Raw genomic sequence first — 8,442 nt, 5'->3', positions numbered from 1 at the left:
CGGGACTCTAATCCAGCCAGACAGTCGGGAAGTTCGCTACGGAGTGGTAAGAAGGTCTCTCTCTCTCTCTCTCTCTCTCTCTCTCTCTCTCTCTCTCTCTCTCTCTCTCTCTCTCTCTCTCTCTCTCTCTCTCAAAGACGCTTTCAAAGAATTTCCAGTAATTCACTATGGAATTTTCTGTACTAATTCTTTCTTCTACAATATCTTCATCACTTAATCTGCATGCATATATATATATATATATAATACATATATATATATATGATATAGATTATATATATATATTTAATCTATATATATAGTATATATATATATATATATATATATATATATATATATATATATATATAAATGTCCTTATATCCTTTGAAAATAAATCTAGATAATTATTTCATTTCCTGTAAACTTCGTTTATGGTTAATTTTTTTTTCTTTTGCTTTCATTCTATAGACCTTTTCCTCTCTCAATCTCTGCCGGGTCGAAGGCAAATTGCTAGAGTCTGCTTAAATTCTTAGTAGCAGACTTCTTTTCCTATGTTGGTAGTCCTGTTATTTCTCTAAACCTTTATAAATGTCAATTTGAAAAAGAAGACCACGTGTCGTATCGAAGGGGAACGAGTGACTTCAACGCAACGCAGAAATGTATCACTTGGTTGTGACAGTACTGAAAGGTTCAATGCTTTTCATAGATCCAAAAGTTATTATGATGATAATAATTCCAGTGAGTGTTCCTTGGCTACTGACGACGAGACATCGTTGACATAGTGATTTATTTACAAGTGCGATTTTAAAAACTTTCCAGTGACCTGGGGACGTTCCAGGACTAGTGACGAGGATACAGAAATACAGTGCTTTTATTATTAAAATATTCAGTTTGATTTAGATTATAAGTAAATGCCAAATTAGAGATACTTAATGGTAAAACAGCTGACGCTCTTGAAACAAAAATACTTTATTTTATTACATACTTAAGGGAATTTAAAAGTATGTGGGTGATGTTAAAAGATTATTATGGAACTTTATTGAATATATATACAGTATATATATAAATATATTTGTATATATACACATATATATATATATATATATATATATACACAGTATATATAAATATAAATATTAGTGTGTATATATATATATATATATATATATATATATATATATATATATGTACAGTAAATATAAATATAAATATTAATATATATATGTATATATATATATACACATATATATACATATATGTACAGAATATTATATACATACATATATATATATATATATATATATATATGTGTGTGTGTGTGTATACATATATATATATATATATATATATATATATATATATATATATATATATATACACACACAAAAAAACACGCATATATATATATATATATATATAATGTATATACACACACACACACATATATATATATATATATATATATATATATATATATATATAGTATATAATTTTTTCTACAACGAAAAGGAAACTCGCTTATTCGAGTACCGTTCGTACTACTGTATAAACAATAATAATGTGTTATAATAACTACACTACTGCTATTGTGAAGTGTTTGTAGTCGTTGTATTGGTAGTACTATCAATAATTGATGGCTTAAGAAAACTTTCTCACAATCAATAAAACGCAATGACGCGTCTCCTGTGTAAATTACACACCAATAGTTTTTCCCATTGCTTTGGGCAATGTCTGGTTAGATTCAAAGATACCACGTTACACAGCGTGTTATTATTATTATTATTATTATTATTATTATTATTATTATTATTTTTATTATTATTATTATTATCATTATTATCATTATTATTATTATCATTATTATTATCATTATTATCATTATTATTATTATCATTATTTATATTATTATTATTATTATTATCATAATTTCCATTATTATTAGTATTATTATTATTATTATTATTATTATTATTATTATTTCTACCATTTTCTGTAGAAGTCCTTCCGTTGTAATTTTCTTCTATGTATTTTAAATCTCGCAAATTTCCGAAATTTGCGAGATTTATTATTTTTATTATAATTATAATTATCCTTGTCATCATTATTATCATTATTCATTATTTCAAGCTAAGCTATAACCCTAGTTGGATAAGCAGGATGCTATAATCCTAAGAGCTCCAACCGGGAAAATAGCATAGTGGGGAAAGGAAATAAGAAAATAGATAAACTACAAGTAATGAACAATTAAAGTAAAATATCTAAAGGAGAGGAACTGTATTAAAATAAATCTTTCATATATAATCTATAAAAAATAAAGAAAAAAAATAAAAATATCAAGAGGAAGTGAAATAAGATAGAACAGTACGCCCGAGTGTACCCTCGAGCAAGAGAACTCTAATTCAAAACAGTGCAATGTTATTCAAACACCCGCCCCCCCCCCCCCAAAAAAAAAAAAATAGAACAATTATGCGAATCATTAAACAAAGTGTTAGGAATGGAATAAATGATAGATTTATCAATTGTCACAAAGAGACGTCACTAAAATAGTGTCCAACAAAAATGAAAATAAACTTGTCAGTAAAAAAAATAATTGGTTATTTTTTTAAGGAAAAATTCTACCTGATAAAAACTTGAACAAAGAGTTAATGCGATATGAAAATGACTTTCAAAAACGTGTATATATATATATATATATATATATATATATATATATATATATATATATATATATATATATATTCAAAGAACCACATATCCAAAAAACGAATCGAGCGAACACTTTACTGCAAGTCTTGATCGGTTTCAACTTTATTAAGATATATAGATTTTAATTATCTTTTTATATGCTTCGTGTGATATATATACAGTATATATATATATATATATATATATATATATATATATATATATATATACATATATATATATATATATATATATATATATATATATATACACACACATATATATATATATATATATATATATATATATATACATATATATACAAACAACAACAACAACAACAAATGCATCCTGTTTCTAGTCCACTACATGACCTCAGAAATGTCAATTCTTGACAGGTGTTTGGCCAGTTTTGATCTACACGCTGACCAGTGCGGATTAGTGATGGTAGTAGATTTTCGGCTGATCGCTCACAGAAAACCAACCTAGTATGGGTGGCCCTGACTAGTACAATTTCGCTAATCATGGCAATGCGCAATCCCTTTCACTACGTTAAGGTATCCCTAATCATACATGCATTTATTTATACATACATACAACAGGATTAGCCATAGAAAAAGACTAAAACACTAAAAATCTAAGGATTTTAGAAAATCTAATGTCTTTGTATTCATTATCATTCCAAGATAACTTAGAAAACCTCTAAACCATCCGAGAGAAAGCAAAAAAAAAAGTGTTTTTATCAATAAAAATATAACAATATTAACGATTTTAGTCATAGGATTTAAGTTTGCTCATATTGCAACATATTGGAGAAATTATATTGAATCTTCCAATAAAATATCACAGTGACTTAGTAAATAAAAGCCAAGTAATATATAAACTTGATGCCTTGTTATTGAAGACAATGTCAAGCTTGTATCTGAGTCAATGGCTGACTACTTGTTCAGCTGGTTTCTACTGTTTAAATTGGTTTTCCTTGACCTCAAAGACTGTTGTTGTAAACATGGTTTTCTCATCTTTATATTCATTTAGTAAATATATATATATATATATATATATATATATATATATATATATATATATATATACACACACCGTTGGAAGACCTAGACCTACATGCTTGAGGATATGAAGCGCGAATTAGCAGATGATGAATGGAGTATTGAATTAAAAGCTCAAGATAGAGACGACTGGCAAAATCTAATCGAGGCCCTTTGAATCAACAGGTGTAGGAGGAGATGATGATATATGTGCGGGTGTTGAGCGCGTTGCTGATAACCCTTTTGTATTAATTAATTAGCTAACTAACATGGTGTAAGTTTTGTACACATGGAGCTCATTCATGCTCAAGAAGTTAATGTATAAAAGCGGCATAAGTGTTAGTGGAAATTCCTGTTTCTTTAGAGCAAGATAATGTGTAAATTTCAGTGGAGATTCATAAAAAAAAAACAAAAACAAACAAACTGAATAGCGAGAGATCCGCAAAAGTCAAAAGTCTTGAAACTCATGAACCAACCACTATCTCATTCCGGCCCAAGTTCAAGTTCAAGTTCATGTTCACACGAACGCTTCAAGGGAACATCTCCCGTGTCTTCGGTCTCACAAGACCCGACTGAGAGAATCCGTATGATGGTTTTTGCCTTGTCAAAACTTTTGACATTTTTTTTATCTTACTTTTTTATGTCTTCCACTTAACAACGTTACTCCTCAAGTTTTTTGCTTTACCATTGCTGGAATATTTAAGAACCTGTTTAAACGTCCAATACTTTCCCGGAATCTCATCTCCAAGATTAGCTAAAAATGTGGTTACATATTTATAATAACGATCAATATTCTCATACGTATTATTGTCAAATTTAACTTTGGCATCTATTTTAGTGATATTTCAATACAAAGCTTCTGCTATATAGACTTTGGCACACTGATAGGGTGCTTACAACCCGCGCTAAGAATTAACAACTATACTATTCTAAAGCTTAGGATATCATACATGACAAGTACAGAAAATATTTTTCCCTTTGAAGCAAACTAGGGAAGTCTTACAGATATATTTAAGCTGTCGATTATTATTATTATTATTATTACAATTATTATTATTATTATTATTATTATTATTATTATTATTATTATTATTATTATTACTTGCTAAGCTACAACCCTAGTTGGAAAACGGGATGCTATAAGCCCAGGGGCTCCAACAGTGAAAATAGCCCAGTGAGGAAAGGAAGCAAGGGAAATATAAAAATATTTTAAGAACAGTAACAGCAATGAAACAAATATCTCCTATTTAAACTATAAAAACTGTGCTTAATAGTTATTCTCAAAATTTGTGCACCCCTTTTCAACTTGCATATTTCTATCTAAAACACCTATGTGTTATGTAACTGTGTACTGTTGGTCTGTTCTTTATTGAATTTCTTTTTATTTCCTTCGTTTTCCTTCTTCATATGACTGGTATTCTATTATTTGGAAGCTTCTGTAACAATTTATTGGAGGTTTCTGTATATTCTGCAAGAATGCCGGTTCAGGCTCCAAAATCAAGCCATTGTTCTCTAGTCTTCGGTAGTGCCATAGCCTATGCACCATGGTCTTCCACTGTCTTGGGTTAAGAGTTCTCTTGCTTGAGGGTACACTTGGGCACACTATTCTATCCTGTTTCTCTTCCTCTTGTTATTTTGAAGTTTTTAAAGTTTATATATGAAAGATTTATTTTAATGTTATTATTGTTCTTAAACTTCTCTTCTAGTTTTTCCTTACTTCCTTTCCTCACTGGGCTTTTTTCCCTGTTGGAGCCCTTGGGTTTATAGCTTCCTGCTTTTCCAACTAAGGTTGTAGCTTACCGAATAATAATAATAATAATAACTAGAAGGGCACTGACTATAGTGCAGACCTCCGCCACTATGGCAGCTTATTCATCGTCCTTTTGCTTGACCTTAACCTTGAACTTTAACCTTAACATGAGTTAATTGGCGTGAATTTTATACACTCAAATATGAACCTAGTTTGAAGTCTCTGTGACAACAATGTCCAAACTTATTTCTGATTACGTTAATTGGAAATTGTGCTTGACCGTGACCTTGACCTTCCAAAATTCAATTACTTTCAGCTTTTTACATAATAGTTAATCCCTATAAGTTTCACTACTCTACGATTAATATTGTGGCCATGAAGCTGTTTATAAAAAATAAGACACAAATACACGAACTGAGGGTAAAACATAACCTCCTTCCAACTTCGTTGGCGGAAGTAATGACAATAGCAATAATAATAATTATTATTATTATATAACTCAATATGGAAGAGTTATATTGCCATTACAAATGCTAAATTCCCTAACCAGACCTTAACAATTAATAAGTGAACGATTTTTTTCATCCATATGTTAACATACAACATTTATACATATAAGTGCGCATAAATTATTATCTTAAAAAGAAGACCCTACCAATGGAATGGTCAATGAATTCATGAGAAATCCTTAAGGCATGGATGATTTATCATTAACAAACAGGTCTAGAATCCCTGGGAAGTTCTGACTTCAGGTCAAACTCCATTCCTGTCAACTCAATTTTCATATGTCTTGCATAAGGACAGTTCTTTCACTTCCAAGCAATAAATACGGGTTATTAAACTGGAAAACCCGGACTTAAAAGTCAATCATTTATAATGATTTTATGCTTTTACTGCCCTTTTTGCATCCAAGTTTAAGTCGAAAACCAGAATTCAGGTGACCAGTAGTAAGAGAGAGAGAGAGAGAGAGAGAGAGAGAGAGAGAGAGAGAGAGAGAGAGAGAGAGAGAGAGAGAGGGGGGGGGTGAATTCAACTGGGGACGCAAAAGATAAAATCAATAAATAATTTTCACTGCCATATTCTTACTTTATCTGCACAATCATGAATGAACCCCTTGTGCAAAGAACTTCCCTTTTATATAATTAAAAAGAAGTCTCATCGGCCCCACTATACATACTGTGCAATTCACCTCTATCCTGCATAGCATTCTTGAGCTTCCTAGATAGCAAGGCCCTTCCTTCCAAATCACCTACACTGCCATTTCTAGCTGTTCCTCTCTTTGATACACTAATCGCCCTCCATTCTCTCCACAATACCAAACCATCTCCAAATACACTGATCCATCCGTTCTCATACACCAGCCTTGTAACCACTTGGAGTGTTGTGGCTTATGTGGTAACGCCCGGCCTGGTGATCGCCAGACTGGGGTTCTAGTCCCGTTCAAACTCATTAGTTCCTTTGATTGCTGCAACCTCACCATCCTCGTGAGCTAAGGATAGGGTTTGGGGGAGCCTATAGGTCTATCTGCTGAGTCATCAGCAGGCATTGCATAGACCTCCTTGGTTCTAGCTTGGAAGGAGAGGTGGCTTGGGCGATGATTATATGTATATATGGTCAGTAGGATATATATATATATATATATATATATATATATATATATATATATATATATATATCGTATGTATTGTCCTGCTTGATAGAGCAATGCTACTATCCCATGCCTCTGCTATTTATGATTGGCATTTAAAGCTTTAGACCTACGCATATCCATATTTCTAATTCTTTCACTACTTCTTACGTCACATAATTCCACAAACAGTCATCTCAACAGCTTAAATTTTTTTATTATTAACATTTAACATCTACACTTTACATATTTCTTATATATGATATATACAATTATGCAGGTTCGTTTGTATTTAAGAGTCATAAAGCATCCAAGCAATTGTTTTAGTTGAAGTTCCAGAAGGTACCTTTACCGTCGAAAGGGAAATTTATAATGAATTATTCGATTTCCACATCATGCAATAAAAAATGGGAACGAAATTGATATTGCTTTTAATGAGTGAGGTTTTAATACTCTTAACTTATCTGCCAATCCATTTCTTCCTATTAATGGCATTTCTTCTAAGGAAAGACGTCATTTTATATATTTAATGCATTTGATTATGGCAGATCTTTTTACATTCTCTCTCTCTCTCTCTCTCTCTCTCTCTCTCTCTCTCTCTCTCTCTCTCTCTCTCTCTCTCTCTCTCTCTTCTCATGTAATTGTCTGGTTAGGAGCTTTTAATTTTGAATAGTTGCCTAAGAAACTGCCATTGTATGAATAAACATACCCACATACTACAAATATTTGCCAACTCCTAGGCTAACAAATCATGACAACTTTCTAATTAATACTCTTCTTCTTTCAGGAAAATCTACAAAAGAATAAGTGTGGGCTGGTGAATGTTATCACCTAAGAGAAGAATAATGGAACAATTGCACATTCGGAAAGTGACAGCGGATGACACGTAATGTCTGATGTGGTGTACAGTGCAGGAAACACAATAAGCAAATATTTATGGTATTTATATTTTCTGAAATTATTCAGCAGTCTTTGACAGCTTTATCGCTAAAGCGTTGCTATTGAATTAGACGATCACAGGGAAAAATCAAATAACGAAATGGAAATTAACGTGTCAAAGAGAATTGAACGCAAACTGTGAAGGAAAGACTTAAAAAGACGAAAGATGAAAATATAGAAATATATCAATAAAAGAAACAATAAAGTAGGAAAAATAAGTGATAAAAAAGCAAGACAGGTCACAAGAGTAACAAGAGAAGCAGAGTATTGAAAGAGAAAAACTTACGAGGAATCGAAGTACAACCCGGAGGGTAATCAGAAGAAGAAGAAGAAGAAGAAGAAGCTGGTGGCAGAGTTTTTTGGCACTCCGCCAATTCGCCCTAGGTCAGGGAAAGGCCCTAAGGGGCTAACGAAGC

The 8,442-nt window shown here is 31.4% G+C and overlaps 1 protein-coding gene across 1 annotated transcript in view; it reads left to right on the top strand.

The window, feature by feature from the left end:
* Positions 1-8,442, top strand: part of LOC137616271 (uncharacterized) — a 60,205-nt gene continuing 51,763 nt past the window's right edge. Inside the window, exons 1-2 of the mRNA XM_068345894.1 lie at positions 1-46; positions 7,875-8,442. The exon at positions 7,875-8,442 is cut by the window's right edge and continues 64 nt beyond it. The gene's annotated coding sequence lies outside the window, so the exon portion shown is untranslated. The remainder of the gene's footprint in view (positions 47-7,874) is intronic.

The sequence above is a fragment of the Palaemon carinicauda genome, chromosome 22, assembly GCF_036898095.1.
Source record: "Palaemon carinicauda isolate YSFRI2023 chromosome 22, ASM3689809v2, whole genome shotgun sequence".
In the NCBI taxonomy this organism is placed as follows: Eukaryota; Metazoa; Arthropoda; class Malacostraca; order Decapoda; family Palaemonidae; genus Palaemon; species Palaemon carinicauda.
This window is presented reverse-complemented; position numbering and strand designations above follow the sequence as displayed.